Source organism: Cryptomeria japonica, chromosome 2 (genome assembly GCF_030272615.1).
Source record: "Cryptomeria japonica chromosome 2, Sugi_1.0, whole genome shotgun sequence".
NCBI lineage: Eukaryota > Viridiplantae > Streptophyta > Pinopsida > Cupressales > Cupressaceae > Cryptomeria > Cryptomeria japonica.
Window position 1 is genome coordinate 635,216,291 of NC_081406.1, and position 23,780 is coordinate 635,240,070.

Below are 23,780 nucleotides of genomic sequence, written 5' to 3' on the forward strand. Positions count from 1 at the left end.
CCCAGTATGCCTCGGTGACGCTAGGGTATAATGCCCCTCAGAAAAAGTGGTCGGAAAATTGTGGAACGAAGACCACTTTTTCGGAAATGTGCTAGATAGTGATAATATGAAGTTTGAAATGGTTTTGATCTCGTTTGCTATGTCTATAACTGCATTGAAGCTGGAGGGGTCCACGGGCGTTATGTTGAGAAACCCTAAATTTGAGCTTATAAAATGAAGATTGGTATTGATTTGAGCTCATTTCCATTGTTTTGTTTTGAAAGAATTGCTTAGAGATATTTGTGCTTTTGGCGTCCTTGGAGCGAAATGGCAGGTCATAAAGCGAGGTTGCATTTATCCGAGCGAGTGCGGTTGTATCAGAGACCTCCCGACACTGGTGACATGATGAGTTGCATGATTTTCTGCTTGTTTCTATCTGTATTTTGCAAAAAAATCAATCATTTTTTGGTGTGACATATGTCATTAATTTCGCAATTGACTGTTGATATTGCCACAATTGATTTAATCATGTCGCAATTGATGTAAATGCTTCACATTTGATATTTTATTTTGCATTTGATAATATTGAACCACATTTGATAAAATTGTATTGCAATTGAAAGTTTTGACTCGCAATTGATAATATCATGTCACATATGTTAATTTTGATTCGCAATTGGCATAAGCATGTCGCATTTGAGAATTTTACTTCGCAGTTGATAATATCGTTTCACATATGATTATAAAGGCATTTTTTCTTCTTCTTATTTATGCATCTGGGCAGTTTTGATAACGTAGCTGACTCATTTTTTATATTTTCCAAATGCAGGAGCATTATCCAATACTTCTTGCTAGGCAGACAAGACCATATGGTCTTGATCAACGTCATGAATTGGATCCAGAGGATACCGCTTTGTTATGACAAGTTGGATTATATTATATAGCTCATTTTCTTGAGGTTACAACCAATAGGGCCATGATTACTGCTTTGATTGAGTGGTGGCATTCAGAGACATGTTCTTTTCATCTACCGACAGGTGAGGCATCCATCACACTCGAGGATGTGTGGTGTATTTTACACATTCCAATATTTGGTACACAAGTTACTTTTGATCATCATGATGGTATCTCTACTTTGTGTACCTTGTTCGAGTGTGAGGAGCAAGATCTACATATCCATGGTCGTTACGAGATTCATTGGGATGATTTTGATTATGATGATCTCACCGTTGTGCTTGCCTGCACTGTTGCTGGATTATTGATACCTGATAGGCACGCCTATGGTTTTCTTGTTGGATGGAGACGTGTCATACATGATATGATTCTTGACAGCGACTTTCTATCATCAGATGCATGGGATTATTTATTTGTAGCAGAAATCAGTTGGATGTGGTATTACTTTTCTGCAGACATGGGCTTGGGAGCACATAGCTATCTTCTGTCCTACGTTACATATAGATTTAGAGCCAGATCAACCATATGCTTTTGGGTATACTGTTGGTGTGAGGCATAGAGCATCGAGTAATATCTTGTATTGGTATCATCAAATTGATATCTTACAGTATTTCTCATGGAGACCTTATCTTACTTGCCCTAGTTGGACTGATGATGCTCAACATCTTCCTTTTTTGTTGACAGAAGAAATATCTTATTGGTCGAGACATGGGTGGTCACAGGGTTATTGATATGCATCTTCCTGGCCATGTACTTAGATAGTTCGAGGAAGTACAAGGTATTCCAGATGTGACAACTTATTTTGCTCATACTACTCAAGAGGTTGGTGATTGGGGTGCTTGCGTGCAGCCTCATGTTGCTATTGTTGAGTTTGATGCTCTTGCTCTTGTTTAGTGGGGATTGTATCTTTGTGTAGCGGATCCAGGGTCCACAGTGCAGTATAGTGTATGGTGGATACAACACATGCCTATACCTTTGACAGATCCGATAGTCCCGATTGGTGCTCCACAGATTAGACATGGCAGGGGTCCTAGGGGAGAGGGAGAGGTGGAGGAGGTAGGGATGGAGGAGGTAGCGGTGGAGATGGTAGAGGTGGAGGAGGTCGAGGTCGAGAAGGTGGAGGAGGTATAGATCTGATAGCAATGGTTGCAGAGCAGGTGGATAGTGGAGAGGAGAATTGTAAGGTATCTTGGTATTCCCTTTTCTATTAACCCTTCTACTCAAGACATGTGATAGTGGATATACTCTAAAATTGAAAGAAAACATCTAAAATGGCAGACTCACCTTTTCTCCTTGGTCGGTAGAGTGCAGATTGTTCAAAAGGTTCTCTCCTCCCATCATATTTAGTGTGCCTTTGTATGGGTGTTTGCCAATTATCAAACCAATAAGCTTGAGAGGATTATGAGGGACTTTTTTATGGTCTGATGGGATGGGGCATAATAAGAGGCACTATGTAAATTGGAATTTGTGTTGTAGACCAAGATGTATGGGTGGATTGGGTATCAAGGATGTCAGTGCCCATGGCATTACCTTAGCTTCCAAATGGATTGTCAAAGCTCTTTATGGTAATGAACCTTGGAAGGTGTTGATTAGGAAAAATATTGAAAGGTCAGTTATTAAAAAAAGCAAAAAGTGGAGGAATATCCCTTTATGTGATATTGTATTAGGGGAATATAACATGAAGGTGTTTGGTTCCAATGTATTTGCTTCATTATGGAAGGCATGGTCATAGGTAAGGAGGCTACTCCCCTCTAAGGATGCAATAGGAAATTCTCCATCATATGTTGTTGTGGATAGATCTATCTGGTGGGGGGTGAACTTGAACAATATACCTCTTGCTTTGACTCAAAGTTACTCTGCTAAGATATGGAATGATAAGGGTATTTCTCTTATTATAAATGTACTCGTTGACAACCGACTTGGCTCTTGGGCTGAGATTAACTCTAAATATGGGATCCCTTCTTCACAAAAGAAAACATATTCTCTTATTGGTAAGGCTATAGGTTGTTTTTTCCCTGGTAAGATTATGGATATTGTCTCCTTCTTGAAGCAACTAAAATGGTTGGATGGTTCTTCCTTCTTGGACATCTCTACTAAGCAGATCTATTTGATGTTGAAGGAGGACTACTCAATCTTTTCTAGAGTTAATCAGGGTTGGGGTCTTGACTGGCCTAAGTCTAGGTGGCAATTTGTGTTAGTCCCAACCGGTGCTGGGAGGGGAGGGGTGAATCAGCACTTTACCAGATTTAACTAGTTAAATATTTTACTTTAAGTTTGAACTAATTTACAATTCATCGATTTAAACATTTACTACAGAAGATTATGCATACATGAAAAGATACACAATAACACACAAATTTATCTCGTGGAAACCCAATAGGGAGAAGACCATGGTGTGAGTAGGAACTCACAAAATTTGTACTTTTCTAGAGTACGCCTGGTTAAGAGCCATCCCTATTAGGAGATTATAAAAACATTGTTAGGTGCCACCTTGTTAAGGGATTTTGTTCAAGGTTGGTTAGTGCCTTTACCCTTTTAAGAGTAGCCTAGTTAGAGGACTTAAGAACATCAATTAAGATGTCACCCGGTTAAGGGATTTTTACAATGGGACCTATTAAAGTCCACCTAGTTAAGGGATTTATGTTGCAGTTGTTAGAAAGAAACAAATGGATGATTTGCTAAAATTGCTACTCATTAGCCTAATCAAATCATACTAAAGAATCATACTAGGTCTGCATTGGTTGTGTCTGATCTACACAACTTTGAATTCCTGAATGCACTTTGAACTCTGCCTTCTGCCAATTTGTTGATCCTTGGATATCACACTGCTGGTCCTCTGTCACTTGAGTCACCACTCTGTGAAAACTCCACTCTACTAGTCCTTTGTCACTCGACTCTGCAGTCTCTTAAACTCCTCTTGTGTCCACTTTTACATTATTTTCATTCACCTTGACAACAACCATCTCAAGAATGAGATATGTGTATTTATTGACCCTTAAGTTTGTTTCCAACTTTCCCTCCAAAACATTCCTTTCAAAATTCCATTATCATGCCTTAAATCACGTCTCTGAAAACATTGCAGGAATCTCTATCAATACAGTCAAACATGTCGATAAGTTCATCGGTTGACTAGAGAAGACTCTCGATTTAGCTAAATGAAACTGAACGTTACCAGTGTGTCGGTTATAGACTCTTTCGGTAAACCGATCAAAATTTGTCTAGTCGGTTTCCTCCTGAATACCATTTTGTTCTTTGTTTAGCTGATGCACCTCTCTTGTGCCGATCTACTCACCCCTACTCGGTCTACTTATTGCATGTCGGTCTACTCACTGCTTGTTGGTCTACTCACTGCTTGTCAGTTAACTCGCTGCTTGCCGATTTACTTATTGCTTAGCCGATCTACTCACTGCTACCCGGTCTACTTACTACCGATGGACTGTGAAGACTAAGGAGATGATGTTTCCAACAGTGACAACCATATCACTTACCGGTCATACAAAACAATATCAGAATGCCAATAAACTCCCCCCTGGGCATTGGTGGCAAATACTACAAACTACTACAAAACTGTGTCAGTTCTGGCCCCTGTTTCAAACAAGATTCCAAAATTTTCAAAAATTCCCCCTTTTGCCATCAATGGCAAAGACTATCCAAAAAGATTTATCAAAATAAAGAAAAAAATCGCTTTGAAGTTTTCTTGAGCCACTTTCAAGGAAGATTCCCATGAAGATTGAACCTATTTCATGGTGGTGAAGTGGCCATGTAAGACTGCAATGAAGACCTCCATATCATCCACTGTCTTACAGTCAGGTTCATTTATTAGGCGGTCTGCTTCTTTAATGTTTAGTTGCATGAAATCAACAATTGGTGCTAAATAGCACTGCAACTCTCACAAACTAAGACTTCTTTTGTCTTTTTCATCTTTCAACCTTTTGATTTCATGATTTAGCATTTTGGCTTTTCCAGTAAAGGTTGATGTTGAACGGATAAGAGGATCAAAAGAGCTTACCAGATCTTGAATTTTATTTTGAATCTAATTTCTTTTGTCTTCTAAGTCTTTAATTAAAGCAGAAAAACTTGAAGATTTCACCAGTAATTGACCAACTTGCTACAATATATTTTTAACTTCTTCAATTCTGGTGGAAAGAGCAACTTTTCCAACTGTTATTTGCTCAATTAATTTATCTCCTCATTTTGTTTCATATTGCCTTACTTCAACCTTCTCTAGATCGGTTGCCTTTGAATTGATTGCTTTAACAAGAGTATCCAATTGGTCAATAATGGGTGTAGTATCATCAATTGCAATGTCCAGGATGAGGTCAAAGAAAATTGTCTTGGCAAAAGTGAGGATTCTTGCCTTCTTTTTCTTTCCTCTCAGTTTAACCTTTTCATCTTGGATTCTTAGTTTTTTTGAGACTTTCATCAATTGCTTGGGGGTCATTTTCTTTATATCAATGACCGAGTCACCTTCTTCTTCCTCCTTTGTTCCTTCTTCCTTTTCTACAGTCTCAACTTCTGAGCTAGTTGTTGTGATGATTCTTACCTTTTTCTTTTCACTTTCATTGTTTAAGTTTAACTTCCTCTTTATCGGAGGGGTATTCATCACTGCTATGTTATCCTTTACTTTCTTCTCTTCCTCTGCTTTCTTCTCTTCCTCTTTTCCTTCCTATGTTTCCTTCTCTTCCTCTTTTGCTTCTTCAAAGAGAATAGGATTTGGTGACAATAAGGTTATGTGAGGTGTATCCTCATAAGGAATGTCTTCAACTAACACTTCATCTTGACTGGAGGCTTAGTTTGATCAGCTTCCTTCACCGGTGAAATATGTATTAGTTGTTCGATACCCTTTGTCAGATTGGGGATGTTTGATACAACATTTCCTATGATGTCCTCAATTGTGAAAGTATTAAAGTCTTCAGTGGAGTTTTTTTCCTTAGCTTTTCCTTTGTCAAGGATAGTTGCACCTTTGTCCTGTTTTTGTTTCCTTTTCAATTTATTCTTCAACTTCCTTTTGCTGGACCATAATTTCCTTCCACAAGGAAACACCTTTAACGTGCACTACTTTAACTTTACCTACTACTACTCTCCCAGTTCTATTCCTTATTTTGAAATGTTGAATACATGCTTCAGCCACTAGTGAAGCTTGATCAAGGTCTAAGTCATGTTACTTCCATGAGTGCTTTTATTCTGAGCTCCTTTTCAGTAGCTAGAGTTGTCTTCCATCTCCCTTCAATTTGATCTTGCAAATCTGATGGGATTATCCCATATAATTCAATAAGAGTCCTACAAAAATTGCGCAAGTTCCAAATCGGGGCTTCCTCAATTTTCCTTTTGTCTTCTTTGTTATAGAGGGAATATCTCCTTCCAACACCGGCCATACCTCCATATTCTTTTATCCCATGCACCGACTCATCAACTGTTGGGGTTTTGTTCCTTCCACTTCTTCTAATATCCTTTATTTCCACATCTGATGGGGTGTTAGTGGTATCACCTTCTTTCTCATCCTTTTTAAGCTTAGAATCACTCTTTTTTTCTTTCTGGTGTAAATCACTCCTACCGGTCTGTCTTTACTTGGTGAAGACACAAGAGTACCTATATCCTTTTCCTTTGAGTATGTTGCAGGCTCAATTGTTGCAGTCCACTTAGGTTTTTTCTTTGACACTTTCTTCTTTCCACCTGTTGATTCTTCATCTTTACTAGGTGTCACCCTTGTTTGCTCACTAACACCGGTGGAGGTAGTGGCACCAGATGCTACACTTCTATATTTCTTTTCAAGGGTATCAATCAGTTTTCTTACTTTTATTTTTATGATTGGCACCTGAAGTTCCTATTTTATTTTGGAGCTTGCCTCCTCACATGTTCCAAATCCCTTTGCGTTCAAGTCTATCGATTTAGACAGGAGCATATTAACATGAATTTTAACAAGATCTCCTGCAACCTCATATCCCATAGGTGGAACCCAAAAATTTATGCGTTGAACTGCTTGAATGATACAACAATTTGTGTCTACAAGGAAACAAATGTTGTCTTTGTATTTCTACACTATTCCGGTTGGAATTCTTTCCCTCTTGTACATCCTAATTTGGAATTCCGTAAAGTATCCCCACATCATTTCACCAAAATTATTTCCCAGATCCCTAATCATTTCACCTATCTGAACCATGATAGGTTTCTCCTATGACCATACTACATTACCCTTATCAAGGAAAAAGTTTTGCACATAGAAAAATATATATACCAGTAGCGAGCCATATTTAAATATTGCTTCTTGTCCTTCTTTATTCTTTCCATGTTCACCATGAACTGACTTTAAATCATCTCACATATATCATAGGTTGCATCTTCTTTGATAATTCGATATCCAACATGGATGGCACCGCTCGACATGCTATTCATTTGACTTGATTGATAAACCTTGTAACCCAACACTGCAGAGGCAAATCTTACTTCAGCATCCTCAATATGGGTGATTGTCATTGCTCTACTGTCACATGGGGATTTGGTTAACTGGATGACTTTATTTGATGAAATCGTTCTTAGGGTTAATACTTCACCGATTGCACTGAACCCTGTCACTCTTTGAATCACCTCATTTGTAATCTTGATCGGTGCATTAGCTTCTAGCCACAAAAATTGATCATGAACCCTGCTCAATACATATCTAACCCAGTCGTCATGAAACTGATCAAGAAAATCAATCACATTAGTGAAACCCTTTGTCTTCAGAGGTAGAAATTTTAGCTTCAATTGGCCATTGTCACAGAACCCTTTGAACTCATTTCGAATGAACTTGTCTCAAAGTTCTTCGATCTTGCAATTAATGTAGGAGCGAATATCTTCTACCAATAATACACCAGAGAGCACATATGATAAAGCACTGCTCTTGTCGATTTCACCGGCTTTCACTTGGTGCAACTTGAACTTGGGTTGGGGTTCTTTGATAGCTTCAACCAACACAAGAGTCGATATCGGTGTTGCCATGATAACCTTCAAACAAACTTTTCTTAGACAAGGATCAAAACCTTTTCCTAGAGAATATCAAACACCACTATCGCTCTGCTTGAATTTTCCGCACAAACAAAACTTAGCAAGTTTCAAATTGCCTTTGATCGCACAGGAGCTCAAGTAAGTTCACAAGAAGTCAGTGTAAATAAAAATGTGCTAACATTTCCTTATTTATCCATTGAGATTTATCGGCGCTAAGATCCAACGGTCAGTTTTGAAACTTATAACTTAAAGTACACTAATTTGACTTTACTGGTTATTTGTTACCAATACCGACACACAAATAAATAACACACAGTACATACTTCAATTAAGAACTTTTAGACCAGATTTTATGCATCACAACTATGCAAATAAACATATCCTTATATTTGTTAAGGGGATTCAAAAGTAATCTTACCATATGTGCTCCCCCTTGGGCATCGGTATGCCTAGTTAGAAGAGGAACTGTTATCACCGATGGATGATGACTTGGTTTTAGACTGTCCTTCTCCTTTTTTTCCTTCATCCTTCTTGATCCATGTTTTTTTCATTTCATTTCTTACTTCTTCAGTTGTCTTCTTTCCTTTCAGGTCATTTTTCTCTTTCTTCTTGCTAAACCGGTTCTTGTCTATAGAACGGTTGTAGGATTGGCTCCTACATTCTCTGGCTAAGTGGCCGATCTTATGGCAGTTAAAGAATACCATACTAGTTTTCCTCCATGGTCCTGAATTATTTCTCTAACCCATTCTCATTCTGCAGTTTTCTGCAACATGACCAAAATTACTGCACATGGAACAGGTGGCATTCGACTGATTACTCCTTTTGTTAGGACTTACTTGTTTGAATGATGATCTTGATACATTTGCCTTGAACCTGCATTCTTCGGATCTGTATCCAAACTTATTGCATGTGAAGCAATGTAAATTAAATCTTCTTCCATTTGATATACTGCTAGATTGAGATCTACACTCATAAGCAATGTGGCCATACTTATGACAATTATGGCAATAACCATCAAAGGTGAAAGTCTTCTTTTGACTAACCAATTTATTTCTATAGTCATTGGTCTTATGAACTGATTTACCACAATGATTACAAGAGAATTTGGAAGACTTCATACCTTTTTCTTCTGAATGGTTTCTTTTATCATCCTTCATCCTTTTGGATTTAGATGATTCTCTAGTTTCCATAGGACCTGAACTGGGGTAATCAAGGTCGGTTGTATCCTTTGTTCTTCTCTGAGATTTCAACTGTTTATCTACCTTCTCAGATCTTTCATTGAATTTTCTCAGCTTCTCATTTCTCTCATTCTCAGTTTTCAACTCACTCTTGAGTTGTTCAATACCTTTCATCATCTTCTCCTTTTCTTTTACATTGTCATTCAGATGTTTATGTTTGTATTCATTCTCCTGAGTGAGAACTTGGATTTCTTCATCTTTCTCAATCATGATTGCATTATTTTCTCTCAGGGCATCTTCATCAAGCCTCTCTTGGCTCTTTCAGCTTTTGGCAGTTCTTCTTCTGCCTCGCTTTTTCTTACATCAGCACTTATGTTGGCTTCCAGTATCTCAGTCATTCTCAGGGCCTGACCTTCATGTTATGTTTTGAGATGTGTAATTTCTTTGGTCAGCTTCTTGTTCTTTTCCATGAGTTTTGAGACTGCTTCTTCAGCTTCTTCAGATCCACTCTATTCAGAGAGTTGATCTATGATATCATGACTCTCATTTAGCTGTTGAGCTAATATCTTCCTTTTTGCAAGAGATTTTCTCAGTCTCTCTTTCAACTGAGCAATGATTTCATTGGCTTCATCAATCTTCTTCTGATACCGATACTCTTCCATGATCTTTATCCTCAAGCTGTCAAGCTTCACTTCAGAGGAACTGATCTCTAATGCCAATTGTTAGTCCCAACCAGTGTTGAGAGGGGAGGGGTGAATCAACACTTTACTAGATTTAACCAATTAAATCTTTTACTTTAAGTTTGAACTAATTTACCATTCATCAATGTAAATATTTACTGTAGAAGATTATGCATACATGAAAAGATACACAATGACTCACATATTTATCTCATGGAAACCCAATAGGGAGAAAACCACGGTGTGAGTAGGAACTCACAAAATTTGTACTCTTCTGGAGTACACCCGATTAAGAGCCATCCCTATTAGGTACCACCATGTTAAGGGATTTTGTTCAAGGTCGGTTAGTGCCTTTACCCTTTTAAGAGTAGCCTGGTTAGAGGACTTAAGAACATCAATTAAGATGTCACCCAGTTAAGGGATTTTTACAATGGGAAATGTCAATGTCCACCCAGTTAAGGGATTTATGTTGCAGTTGTTAGAAAGCAACAGAGGGATGATCTGCTAAAATTGCTACTCATTAGCCTGATTAGATCATACTGAAGAATCATACTAGGTATGTATCACTTGTGTTTGATCTACACAACTCTGAATTCGTGAATGCACTTTCAACTTTGTCTTCTGTCAATTTTTTGATCCTTGGATATCACATTGTCGGTCCTCTGTCACTTGAGTCACCACTCTATGAAAAATCCACTCTACCGATACTCTATCACTTGGCTCTATAGTCTCTTAAACTCCCCCTATGTCCACTTTTAAATTATTTTCATTCACCTTGACAACAACCATCTCAAGAATGAGATATGTGTATTTATTGACCCTTAAGTCTATCGCCAGTTTTCCCTCCAAAGCATTCCTTTCAAAATTCCATTATCATACTTTAAATCACGTCTCTAAAAACATTACAGGAATCTCTGTCAATATAATTGAACATGCTAATAGGTCCATTGGTTGACTGGAGAAGACTCCCGATTTAGTTGAATGCAACTGAACATTACCAGTTTGTTGGTTACAGACTCTTCTAGTGAACCAATCAAAATATGTCTAGTCGATTTCCTCCTGAATATTAGCTTGTTCTTTGTTTAGCTGATGGACCTCTCTTGTGTCGATCTACTCACTGCTACCTAGTCTACTTACTACTTGCTGGTCTACTCACTGCTTGTCGGTCTACTCACTGCTTGTCGGTTAACTCACTGCTTTTCGGTTTAATTATTGCTTAGCCGATCTACTCACTGCTACTCGGTCTACTTACTACCGATGGACTATGAAGACTAAGGAGATGATGTTGCCAACAATGATAACAATATAACTTACTGATCATACAAAACAGTATCCGAATGCCAACAATTTGTTTTTTATTTCTTTTGGAATTCTCCCATTGATCCTAAGAAGTCTTATTTTAGATGGCTCCTTCTTTTGAAAAATTTAGTTGCTGGTTCCTTTTTATTTGCTGAGGGTCTCAAGTCTATTAGGTGTGGTGTGTGTAATGTCCAAGAATCCTTTGAGCACCTATTTTTTTATTATAAATTTTCCTGTGGTGTATGGTCCATCTTCCTTGGCCCTTCTATTGTCTGGAATCACTGGCCTAGCCCTTCCTGGAGTGAGGTCCTTGTTGGTTTTGTAGAATCTTTTGACCTTAAGATGAACCTGTTTTGGTCTATCTTTTCTTGTGAATTCTTGTGGTTTCTTTAGAAAGAGAGAAATGGAGAGGTTTTTCAAAACAAGAGGAGGAGGCTTACCGAGTTTAGTAATAAACTCACTCATTTTTATATTATGTCATAGGTTTCTGTTGTCTTGGAGATCTCTAAAGATAGGTTCATGAAGGTGCTCTTCAAATTTACAAGGAAGATATCCAGTTTGTCCAGTACTTCAAGAAACATATGGATATGTTGTATCCAAAGGAGATTGAGGCGTTGATATAGTACATGCAAAAACTCAATCTTGAAGACCCGGATGAGATTTCTCCTAGAACTGGGGAGAAAGGTATAGGAGATTAGTGAACAGTGTGGTTCTTTTTTATATTTATATACTGACTTAAGAGGCATTTTGTTTTATTAATCTTCTCTATATTTTGTTCATATTGTAATACCTAGTGATCTGACACAGGGCTATGGCCTTTTTGATATACATGTGAAAATGATATTGTACAAAGTAGAATACATGTAAAATACAGGGCACCAGAGGTTATGATGTATATGCTTTGAACTATTTTAATATAAAAAATATTAATTATTTAATTAATTATGATTCAATTCCTTTAAATTAAGTCATCTTTATTATTTAATTAAAATTTAATTTTTAAATAATTAAATAGTTTCTTTAAATTAATTAATTAACTAATTTATTCCTCTAATTCAAATTCAAATTCTAAATCCCCAAATTTCATCTAATTTCATTTATTCCTCTAATTCTAATTTCCCCAAATTCTAATTCCAATTAATTTCAATTATATGTGCATTTCAATTTCATGATTTTGAAAATCAAATTCAATTCTCATGCAAAGTTTAAATTGAAAATCTAAATCAAATTCAAGAGCATGCAAATCCATAAATTGATTTTCAAATAAAATATCCTACACCACATGCTAAATTAATATTTAATTGATTAATTCGATTATTTTTCTCAATTATCCTCCAATCATTCTTTTTCTATCTTCCAATTAACTTTTTCTAAAATAATCTTTTCTTTGTCTTCAATCAGTTAACTATTTAATCTTTGTTTTCTATCTTTCAATCAGCTTTTTAGCTCACTCCAGTTCCACCTCTCAATCAATCCTCTCCAAAAATCTATAAATTCAGCATCAAATCTCTATTTTCAATAATTGCAAACTTTGAATCTTTGTGCCATCTTGTAGGTTAGCATCACAATATTTGAGAGCCAACATTACTCAAAGAGGAGAAGAACAATGGAAGCCAACAATGGAAGCCATTTGTGTTTATGGAATAGGGAGTTTTTGTTGAATTATTTTATATCCTTATTGTCATGCATGCAATATTTTATTGGTTTATTTAAAATTTCTTAACTAGAATAGGGATTCGTCATTTCCTTTTTATTTCTAGTTAGATATGATGAATTTTATAGTAAAACAATAAGGACTAAATACTGATTGGATTTAAGGATGGTGTGAATGAATTGAGCCTCTTTTGTGAGTTGAAATGCTGAAATTAGGGAAAAGTGTTGGAAATGAAGGTAAAAATATGGAAATAGTGAGCTACAATTGTCAAATTTTTGTATGCACCTGGATCTGAGCAGTATATGCAGATTTGAATATGATCCTCGAAAAAGCTCCAAAAATGTTGAGATTGGTGTGCACGTCACCTTGGTCGTCCTACTTTTTCACACGCCAATGAGGATTGATTTGTCCTTGCAAAGAATGCATGTTATGAAGAGTACAACTTCATACTTTTTTCCTACACACAAAAAGAAGGGAAAATAGGTTGGGAATATGGGTTTGCCTAAGTCAAACCCTAGTTTAGGAATTAACCTTGATTGAAATATTGCAAATACTAAAATAGATGATGGAAGGATATACCTCAGATTTGCAATGATTGATAATGATGCTTTTATTCTTGAATGTAATCATATATGTTTTATGAAATGACATGAACATGACAAAACCCTAATCACACACACATGCTTGCAAATGAATTTTTTTAATGATTCTCCACAATTGATTAATGAAGAAAGGCAGCCTCGGAGACCTCTAGAGATGATTAATGTATGCTCCAATACTTGAATTCTTGATGATGATAATTTCACCTATCTCTTATGATGCCTTGTTATTGTCTGTCATGCAAATGAGAGAGGAAAACCTCCTCATATACTTGTCCATCAAAAAATGCATTAATTTTTCAACATGGGTTGACATGGGGAGAGATTTCCTACTCATTTTTTAAGGCACGAGAGGGAATCAAAGAGGGGCCCAATTAAGGGGGACCAAAGTGTGGTTCCCTAGTCCCAATGAGGACCAAAGTGCCATGCCCTGGTTCTATCCCTTCGTGGGGTTATGCAATGGATAAAATGAAAATGGGACCAAATTTTCATGGTGAAGGCATAATCCGGCCTTGATTAGGCATAGGGATACAAACACTAAGGTGAGGGCCCCAAATGCAGTCAAAATTAAAAAGGGGTACAATTTTAGGACATTGCATTTAGCCCCCACTTTAGTGGGAGTATGAGCTTACACAAATACTCATGGTAAAGTAGACAAAAGAGAGATGGAGAAGAGAAGGAATATGAAGCAAGATCACAAGGAGTATAAGAGTCACTAATTTAAAGGAACCAAGCCCCCAATCTTAGGATCTTAAATCACTCAAACATATGCAAGAGAATACAAAACAAGACAAACACAAAAAGACAAACAAAGACAAAAAGGTAAACAAAGACAAAAGACACACAACAAAAGCTAAAGACCAAAAACAAGACCTCAAGTCAACTAGCCAAAGAGACCTCGATATCAAAATGTTTCAACATCTAATATCATTCTTTAAAAATTCCATCTCATGAACACAAGTGATCACATAAAAGAGTGAAGCAATTATCATCCATGAACTATCAATAGCAAAGCTACGAGTTCGTGAGAAGAAGGGGAGAGAGCATGAATACACACTAGATGTACTTTTCTAGGTGATCCATGAGAAGAATGATAAAAAAAAGAGAACATAGATTCCTCACCCCTAGATGTTTTCATCTAGGTGATCCATGTTGGGGAGGAGAGTAGGAATAGTCTATCCCTATTCTGCTAGTTCCATTCATCCCCATGCATGTGTGCAAGTGATGTATGGTTTCAACAATGAATCACCCTATTTTTATTGTGCATCAACCTTTTTAAGACATGTAATGTAAATGTAAATTCCAAGAAGTGACTGTGTGTGCAAATTCCAAGAGGTGACTGTGTGTGCAAATGACAAGAGGTGAATGTGTGTGCAATTGCCAAGAGGCGAATGTGTAAATGTCAAGAGGAAAATGACAGATACATGCATGGTTTCAAGGACATCCCATGTATGAGTTTTTCTTCGGTTTCAGTGATGTGTAACCCCATCTAAGACTTACATCAAATTATGCATCTGGTTTTGGGTGTGAAGCATCTCATGTAAGAGTTTGTTTCCTCTAGTTTCAAGAATGAACACCTCGTTTAAGACATGCAAAAATGATATACAAAAATATAGTACAAAGGGAGCGATATGGGTGCCCCACCTTAAGATGTCAACATAGCCCTATGTTGATGTCTTAAGAAAGCTTAGAGACAAGGATACCTAGTCTTCAACACCAAGGAGATATGCCTTAGGCAACAATGTCATAAATCCAAGATAGAGAGGGAATACTCTTCAAGAAAGGAGAAGATAGTTGAAATAGAGATATCTTGCAACAAGTGTGAAGAGGATCCTTGGAGGAGAAGATATATTTTCTCAGAAGACATCTACCTCCAAGAGGACTTTCTTGAACAAATATAGCATCTTCTATGAAAAGAAGGAAGGCGAACAAGAATTCATACCTTCCTCCTATTTCTAGGTGAAAGGGATTCTTGATGAAGGATGACACACTTTTGACCCAATGTGAGGGATTAAGTTTATAATATATGTGTATTTCCAAGTGAAGAAGAGGTTGTAGCCAAGGACTTACACCTCTTGCATAAGAGAGAATCCTTGAGAAAACAACAACTTCACACAAGGAATGACATGAAATCATAAGCAAACACCCCTCAACAAAGGAAAAGTAGATCCTTAGAAAGGGGGGAGAGAGAGAGAGAGAGAGAGAGAGAGAGGTCATTTCCCCCCAAGTGTAAGGACAATAATAAGAATTACACAACCTCTAAGGAGAGATAAAACATAAGAATTTTTAATCTTCAAAGAGAGAGAAAGGAGAGAAGGATCATAGATTCCCCTAAGGAGGGATTAGTAATAAGAGAGACATACCATTCCATGAAAGAAATAATATCAACACATGGAAAATGCAACGCCTAAAGGGAATAGTGATTCTTTATATATAAAGAGAGAAAGGGAAATTTAATCCTTACCCCCTAATCAATAAGACAAGGATACATAAGGGTGAGAGAATCACACATTTCCTTAGGAAATATTATTCATAAGAGATGTGTTGTTTCAAACAAATAATTATTATTATTCAAGGAACACACCTACATTCACATGAAGGATAACTCTTGCAAGAAAGGACATCAAGTGATGAATAATGCAATCCCTAAAGGAAATAGTGAAACTATGAAGATAATAGATAGGAAAGAGGTGAAAGAGAATCATGTTGCTACCCCAAGATATTTGAAAATGAAAAAAAATCACCACCTCTAATGAAAAAGAACCCCCAATTAATTAAACTGCTTGTGTCATAGGGTTAGGAGCAACATGAGGATGAGAGGAGTGCCAAGGCACTACCAATTCACCAAGAAAGAGAGCAAGATTTGTTAAAAGACATATACGAGCATGATCGTGTTGTTCTTGAACAAATTCCTTAAATGCTTTACACTTTCCTAAAGAATGAGCACCACTATGATGAAAAAGACAATATCCACTTCCTTCTTTATGCTTAGTGCTAAACTTCAAAAGAGGAAAAACAATATTCTTGTCATACTTCAATTTCTAAAAGATTCTAGTCGCTAATTTTTCTTTATTATTAATAGGTGTAGGCATATTCTTTTGAGATTAAGGACAAGACTTATTATTAGAATAAGAAGTATTTTCATCTATTATTTTAACTTTGTCACTGTCAATAAGTTCTTTCATTACATTTTGAAAATCAAGACATCAGCATGATGGTCATGATTTTGATGAAATGAACAAAAAAAAGTTTTTGAAGAAGAAGCACTTATACGGGAACAAATGGCTTGTTCTCTTGCAAGATGATTTTTTAAGTCTTGAATACTAAGGAGGTCATCCATAGGAGATTTATTATCATTTCCTCAGCCTTCAGTGGTAATTTGTGTAGGAGGGTTTATAGGGACTCAAATTCCTTGTTCAAATTTTCCAAGTGCTTGTCCTCTAAAACCTTGTTTTGATATTATGTTAAAGCCACTCCTACAAGAATATTTTAATTGAGAAGGAAAAAGAACATTGTAATAAATTTATTTGAAGTTTGTAGTGTAAGGATGTTTAAAAGGAATAAAGGGATTAGTAGATTAAGAAGGAATATCTTGTGAAGGAGGACTTTCCTTTCTTTCATCATGCATATCCTATTTGGTAGATTAGGAAGGAAGAGATTTTTCATCTAAGGCATCATCTTTACTTAATGTTATATGTGGAGAGAGATCATGAATGAAATGCATGACATCATTCTCTCTACAAATGTTTTGATGTTTAAGATAGGCTCTAGGAGAATAAGGAGGATCTAGAGAGATGGAAACATCAATATTTTCATTTTGCCTCCCTTGCACAAGGGTATGTGTATGAGAAGAAGATGGAGCCATGTTTCTTTTGAATGCTTGTTCTCCATTAGACATATCATTAATAGGAGAATTATATCTTTCTTCCTCCACATTAGATACCCTAGGAGAGGTACAAGTATTGGGTTGTCCATTAACATCTAATGAAGTGGTGATAATGTATGTTGTTATTGATGTCAATAGGTGCTCAAGCAGGTGAACCAGTATGAACCAGTATGAAGATTGGAAGTGGTTATGGTCAATCAAGATGGAGTGGACCAGTGTCAAGGTTCACTAAATGTCACTACTAGTTGTTAGTCTCAGTTCAGCTCTAGGGTTATCAGTTTGGCTTGTGTGGTGCAACCGGTGATGTTTTGTGACTAGTTAGTTAAGGAATAAGGATAAGGATTGAGATACCACGTCATTTGTGTGCATGTGAATGATTTCTTTGTGGTTCTTGCATGTGAAGATTGAATGCATTGAATGTCTACCTCAGGAATGAGAATTTTTCTTAGCGGTGTGTGAAGAGCGCATGATGGGTTATTTATTTTCAGATGCGGTGAAGATTGGATGATGCAGAATGTCTTGAGATCTGTTTTAGCTCATTTCATTCTATATAATGTGTTTGGACTGTCAGGATTGGACCGCTTGTAAGTGTAAAGTTGAAATATTTAGGGTTTAGGGTTTACACTACCGACCTAGTTATTGTCTATAAGGTTGATGAGTTTTGTTATTGCAGGCTTTGGCAAAAGTTGTATTTGTGTCCACGTGTTGGAGATTTGATACTTGTCGAACCAAAGTGAGGAATCTGCAGAGTGTGATTGCAGAAGAAAGGAACTGAAAAGGATTTGCCTTAGCAAGAAGTGTTGTTATTAGATTGATGTTTTACCTATTGTCTTCTAACCATTTCAACATATGGTAAATCCCTTGATCGGGTAGCTTTAACAAGCTTTGTTGTAAATCCTCTAACCAGGTGGCTCAAGGTTATTGAGTTATTTAAATCCTCTAGCGAGGTAACTCCTAACAGGGTTTCAACCTTTAATAGGGTATATAGCCATCCCTTAACCGAGTGATCCCTAATAGGATCAGTTCCTAATAGGACCTTTATTGTAAAGTATTTAACCAGACTAGGTTCCTAACAAAGCGGACTTCAAAAGAGTTCACAAACAACTTGTGGGTATTCATTCCCACCGTGGTTTTTCTCATTTGGGTTTCCACGTGAAAAATCTGTGTGTTATGGGTTGTGAGATTTTCATGTGATGATTGTGTGGTTTTGATTAAGTTAGATATGCATGCATTGTTAAATGGTTGTGGTATTATTGGTACAACTCATGCATGATTATATCAGTGAAGTAGTTATCAAGGTTTGAGATCTATTGAATGTTGTCTGAAGTATTTTTGTTTAACCGGTATAGCTATGGTTAAGTTCAGTGGTGAAGACAACCGGTCAGCTGTGTTTTGATATGACAAAGTGTTGAAGTAGTTTTTTTTGTGTGTATTGATTCACCCCCCCCCCCCCCTCTCAGTACCTTAGGACCTTAGTAGTTTATCATTATTCATCAATTAGTATTAGAGCTCATCCAAGTCCTCGGTGATATAAGCTTAATCGCTTGAGGCAAAAGATCTTGTTTTAATGATGAAGAGGGAAGGTCCTAAGTTCAAAAGGGACAACTTTAAAATATGGAAGGACATGATGAAGATATATATCAAGAGTTTGGGTGCACAACACTGGAACTATGTTGAGAATGCCTATGTAATCCCCTTTGGCACTCTAACCGATGTTCAGAAAGGAGAGATACAAGAAAATGGGCAAGTCATGGAAGCCCTTATTAGCAGCTTGTCCAATGTAGAGTTCATTGATCTACAAGATAAGGACAATCCAAAAGAAGTATGGGACAAACTAGAATCCAGTTATGTCAGTGATGAACATGTCAAGCAGGCTAAGGAAGAAATCCTTAGAGGAAAGTTTGAAGATATGAGGATGGTTGAAGGAGAGACCATTCAACAGTATGGCATAAGAATCAAGACCGTAGTTGGAGAGATCAAGAGCACTGGTGGAACAATTGATGAAGCCACTATTGTCAGTAAAGTTTTGAGATCACTTTTACCAGTCTATGCAATCAGGGTTTCCGCTATTTAGGAGCTAAGGTCTATTGACAAAACCAAGGTATCTTTAGACTCTATTATTGTAAAGTTGACTACATATGAATTGAATGGCTATGATGGTAGTGTTCAGAAGACCAGGTCAGCCTTTAGAGCGTATGCTTCCTCCACGCCAACCAGGAATGGAAAAGAGGTCAGTACTAGTTATGAATCCAGGCCAAGCAGAGAGATGTACGATGATGAGATTCTGATGGAGTTTGAAGCTCTTCTTGCCAAGAGACTTCCAAAAGGAACCAAAAAATACAGAGGTAATCTTTCTCTGGAGTGTTTCCTGCAATAAGATAGGACATATAATTGTTAACCATCCTAATAATGACAATAAGGATAAACCAAAGATGTTTAGGAAGTATAAAGGAGTAGGTAGGATAATTTGTCTTGTTGCAGTGGATGGAAGTGTTACCGATGAGGAATCTGAGGATGAAGAGAATGAGGACATAGTGTTTGTGGCTAGGCCCTTGTCTCACATTTTGACAACTATAACGAGTGGATCATTGATAGTGGGTGTTCTCACCGTATGATTGGTGACTGGAGAAAGTTTTTGTCTCTTGAAGAATACGATGGTGGTGTTGTCTAGTTTGGCAATGATGCACCTTGCATGGTGAAAGGAAAAGGATCCATCTCACTAAATGGAAAGAGCAGTATAGATGATGTCTACTAGGTGGAAGGCCTTAAACGTAATCTTTTTAGTGTTGCTCAATTGAACGACAAAGGACTCATACTGGAATTCAAAGGTGGAGTCTGTAGAATAATTGGAAAGAGTGGTGAACTTATTGCCACTGGTAAGAAGACTAGAGGAAACCTGTTTCAGCTGAATGCCAAGATTAGTTAGTGCCCGATGGTGAAATTTGATGACAGTTGGATATGGCATAGGAGACTTTGTCATATAAATTTTGACAATATTGTAAAGGCTGGTAAGATCAAGGCAGTAAGAGGATTGCTTTTGCTGAACAAACCAAAGAATGCCTTGTGCAGAGAATGCCAACTTGGAAAGATGTCTTCCTCAACATTCAAAGGTAAGTCTTTTTTCGCAGAGAACTTACTTGATTTAGTGCACACTGATCTATGTGATCCAATGAAAACTAGAAGCATTCAGGAAGATCGATACTTCATGATTCTTACTAATGATTGCTCAAGAATGATGTGGGTCACATTCTTGAAAGACAAATTTGAGGAATTTGGAAAGTTCAAAGCCTTTAGGGCATTGGTGGAGAAGGAGAGCGGTAGAAGGATAAAATTCCTAAGGACAAATCAGGGAAGTGAATTCACTTCTGATGAATTCAATAAGTACTGTGAGGAGAATGACATTAAGAGGCAAGTGTCTGCCCCAAGGACACCACAACAGAACGACATAGCAGAAAGAAACAACAGGACTGTGGTTGAACCGACATAACTATGTTGATCCAAGGAAATGTCACTCACACATTTTGGAGAGAAGCGGTGAGCACTGCAGTCTATACCATGAACCGGGTACTCATTAAGAAAAGTAAAGACAAAACCCCCTATGAGTACTGGAACAAGAGAACTCCCAATGTGAGTTATTTCAAAGTGTTTGGGAGTAAATGCTATATCAGGAGAGATGAGCACCTGAGTAAGTTTGATGCTAAGTGTGATGAAGGAATATTTCTGGGATATTCCACTAAAAGAAAAGCTCTCAAGTGCTACAACAGTAGGACTCAGAAGATTGTTGAGAGTATCAATGTCAGGGTTGATGAGTCCCTTGAGAATCCTGAGGAAACTGACAGCAAGCAAATAGAATATGAACTGGGTTTTGCCTCCTAGGAACCGGTTAAGAAAGAAACAAGTGATAAACATTGGAGAGACCTTAGTGTTTCTATACCGATAGAAGCTTCAGTGGGTGAAGAAGAAGATGAAGCGGAAAAAGAAGAAGAAAAGCAAGCAGAACCTGCTACAGTCATTCCTAGGTATGTAAGACTGCATCATGATCCCAAGTAGATCATACGAGACAAAGATGCAGGAATACTTACAAGGAGAAAGGTGAAAGAAAATTCTTGCATGATTTTAGAATTTGAACCTAAGACCGCTAGAGAGGCACTTACCGATGACGACTCGATAAAGGCAATGGAAGAGGAGTTGGGCCAGATAGAGAAGAATGCAACATGGTCCTTGGTACCCAGATCGGAACACAAGAATGTCATAGGTACCAAATGGGTCTTCAAGAATAAGATGAATGAAAAAGGCATAGTGGTAAGGAACAAGGCAAGACTTGTATGCAAGGGATGTGCTCAGGAAGTAGGAGAAGACTATGGAGAAACCTTTGCCCCAGTGGCTAGACTGGAAGGTTTCCAAATGCTACTTACATTTGCAGCATTCAAGGGATTTAAGCTATACCAGATGGATGTGAAGTTTTCCTTCTTGAATGGAATCTTGGAGGAAGAAGTGTATATTGAGCAACTAGATGGGTTTGCTTTGTCAAAAGATAGTGACATGGTGTGCAGATTACACAAGGCCCTGTATGGATTGAAACAGGTACCAAGGGCATGGTACAAATGGTTACACTCTCATCTTGTGAAGATAGGATTTCAGAGAACAAGTGAGGACAACAACATCTACCTGAAATATGAAGGTGGTCAGATTCCGATATGTGAAGTATTTATAGATGATATAATCTTCGGTGGAGATGATGATATGAGTCATGCATTTGCAAATGAGATGAAAAAGGAGTTTGAGATGTCTTTGATTGGAGAGATAAAGCTTTTCATTGGTCTATAGATTTAGCAGATGAAAGAGGCTATCTTCATTACCCAGTCAAAGTACATCAAAGAGGTATTAAAGACCTTTGGCATGGAGGAGAGAAAACCGGTTGGAACGTCGATGGTGACCGACTGCAAACTAACAAAGGAGGATGATACAATGTTGGTGGATGAGAAGGAGTACTAGTTAATGATCAGTAAGTTGCACTATATGGTGCACAACAGACCCGATATTTCTCATGCAGTGGGCATAGTGGCCCATTTTTAGAAGAGTCCAAGAGTCCCATTTGGTAGCGGTAAAGAGGATTCTTAGATACCTGAAAGGGATAGTTGATTATGGATTATGGTATCCATACAATGGTGAATTTGATCTCAAAGTGTTTACCGATGTAGATTGGGCAGGTAATGTGGATGACTGAAAGAGCACAACCGGTGGAGTGTTCTTCCTTGGTGGAAGACTAGTCTCGTGGATGAGCAAGAAGCAAAGCTTTATTTCTTGGTCTACAACTGAAGTGGAGTATGTGGTAGCATTCATGAACTCCACTCAGGCTATCTGGATGAAGCATGTATTGAATGGCTTCAAAGTGATTATATCTGAACTGATGAGTATATTTTGTGATAATACCAATGCAATAAATATTTCCAAAAATCCGGTATTGCATGCTAGGACCAAGCATATTGAGCTTAAGCATCATTTCTTGAGAGAAAAGGTTCAGAGTAAAGAGGTTGTGTTAGAACATGTTAGTAAGGAGTGGCTAGCAGACATATTCACTAAGCCCTTACCAAAGACTACATTTACCTATTTAAGAGGTGCATTAGGGGTTCTGCCCCTTCATGAAGTAAATTGAAGATATGTACTCCACATCAGTCAGGTACTACCATGTCAGATCTTATAGGATTGATGTGTTGAATGATGCTACTCCATAGGGGGAGCAACATAGTGGAGCCCAGAAGCTTGTGCCTCCAATTTGGCATTGTTGTCAAAGGGGGAGAAGATATATGTTTGAAGGTCAATATGCAAAGGGGAGATGAAATAAGTGGTGTGAGAAGTGATTGAGAAAAGTGCACACTGACCAGTCCAGGTGGTGGTGGTGATCTTTTAAGTTGAGTTGGTATATGTTATTGAGAATGGTGCAGATACTGAGCAATGATACACTAAGTATTGCCATCAATGCCAAAGGGGGAGATTATTGGCATATGATGAAGCGGTGATAATGTATGTTGTCATTCATGTCAATAAGTGCTCAAGGAGGTGAACCGGTATGAACTGGTATGAAGATCGGAAGTGGTTATGGTCAATCGGGATGGAGTGGACCAGTGTCGAGGTTCACTAAGTGTGACTACCGGTTGGTAGTCTCAGTTCAACTCTAGGGTTACCGATTTGGCTTGTGTGGTGCAATTGATGATGTTTTGTGACCAATTAGTTAAGGAATAAGGATAAGGATTGAGATACCACATCAGTTGTGTAAATGTGAAGTATTTCTTTGTAGTTCTTGCATGTGAAGATTGAATGCATTGAATACCTACCTTGGGAATGAGTGTTTTTCTTAGTGGTGTGTGAAGAGTGCGTGATGGGTTATTGATTTTCAGATGTGGTGAAGATTGGACGATGCAGAATGTCTTGAGATCTATTTTAGATCATTTCATTCTATGTAATGTATTTGGACGGTCAGGAGTGGACCACTTGTAAGTGTAAACTTGAAATATTTAGGGTTTAGGGTTTATGCTACTGACCTAGTTGTTGTCTATAAGGTCAATG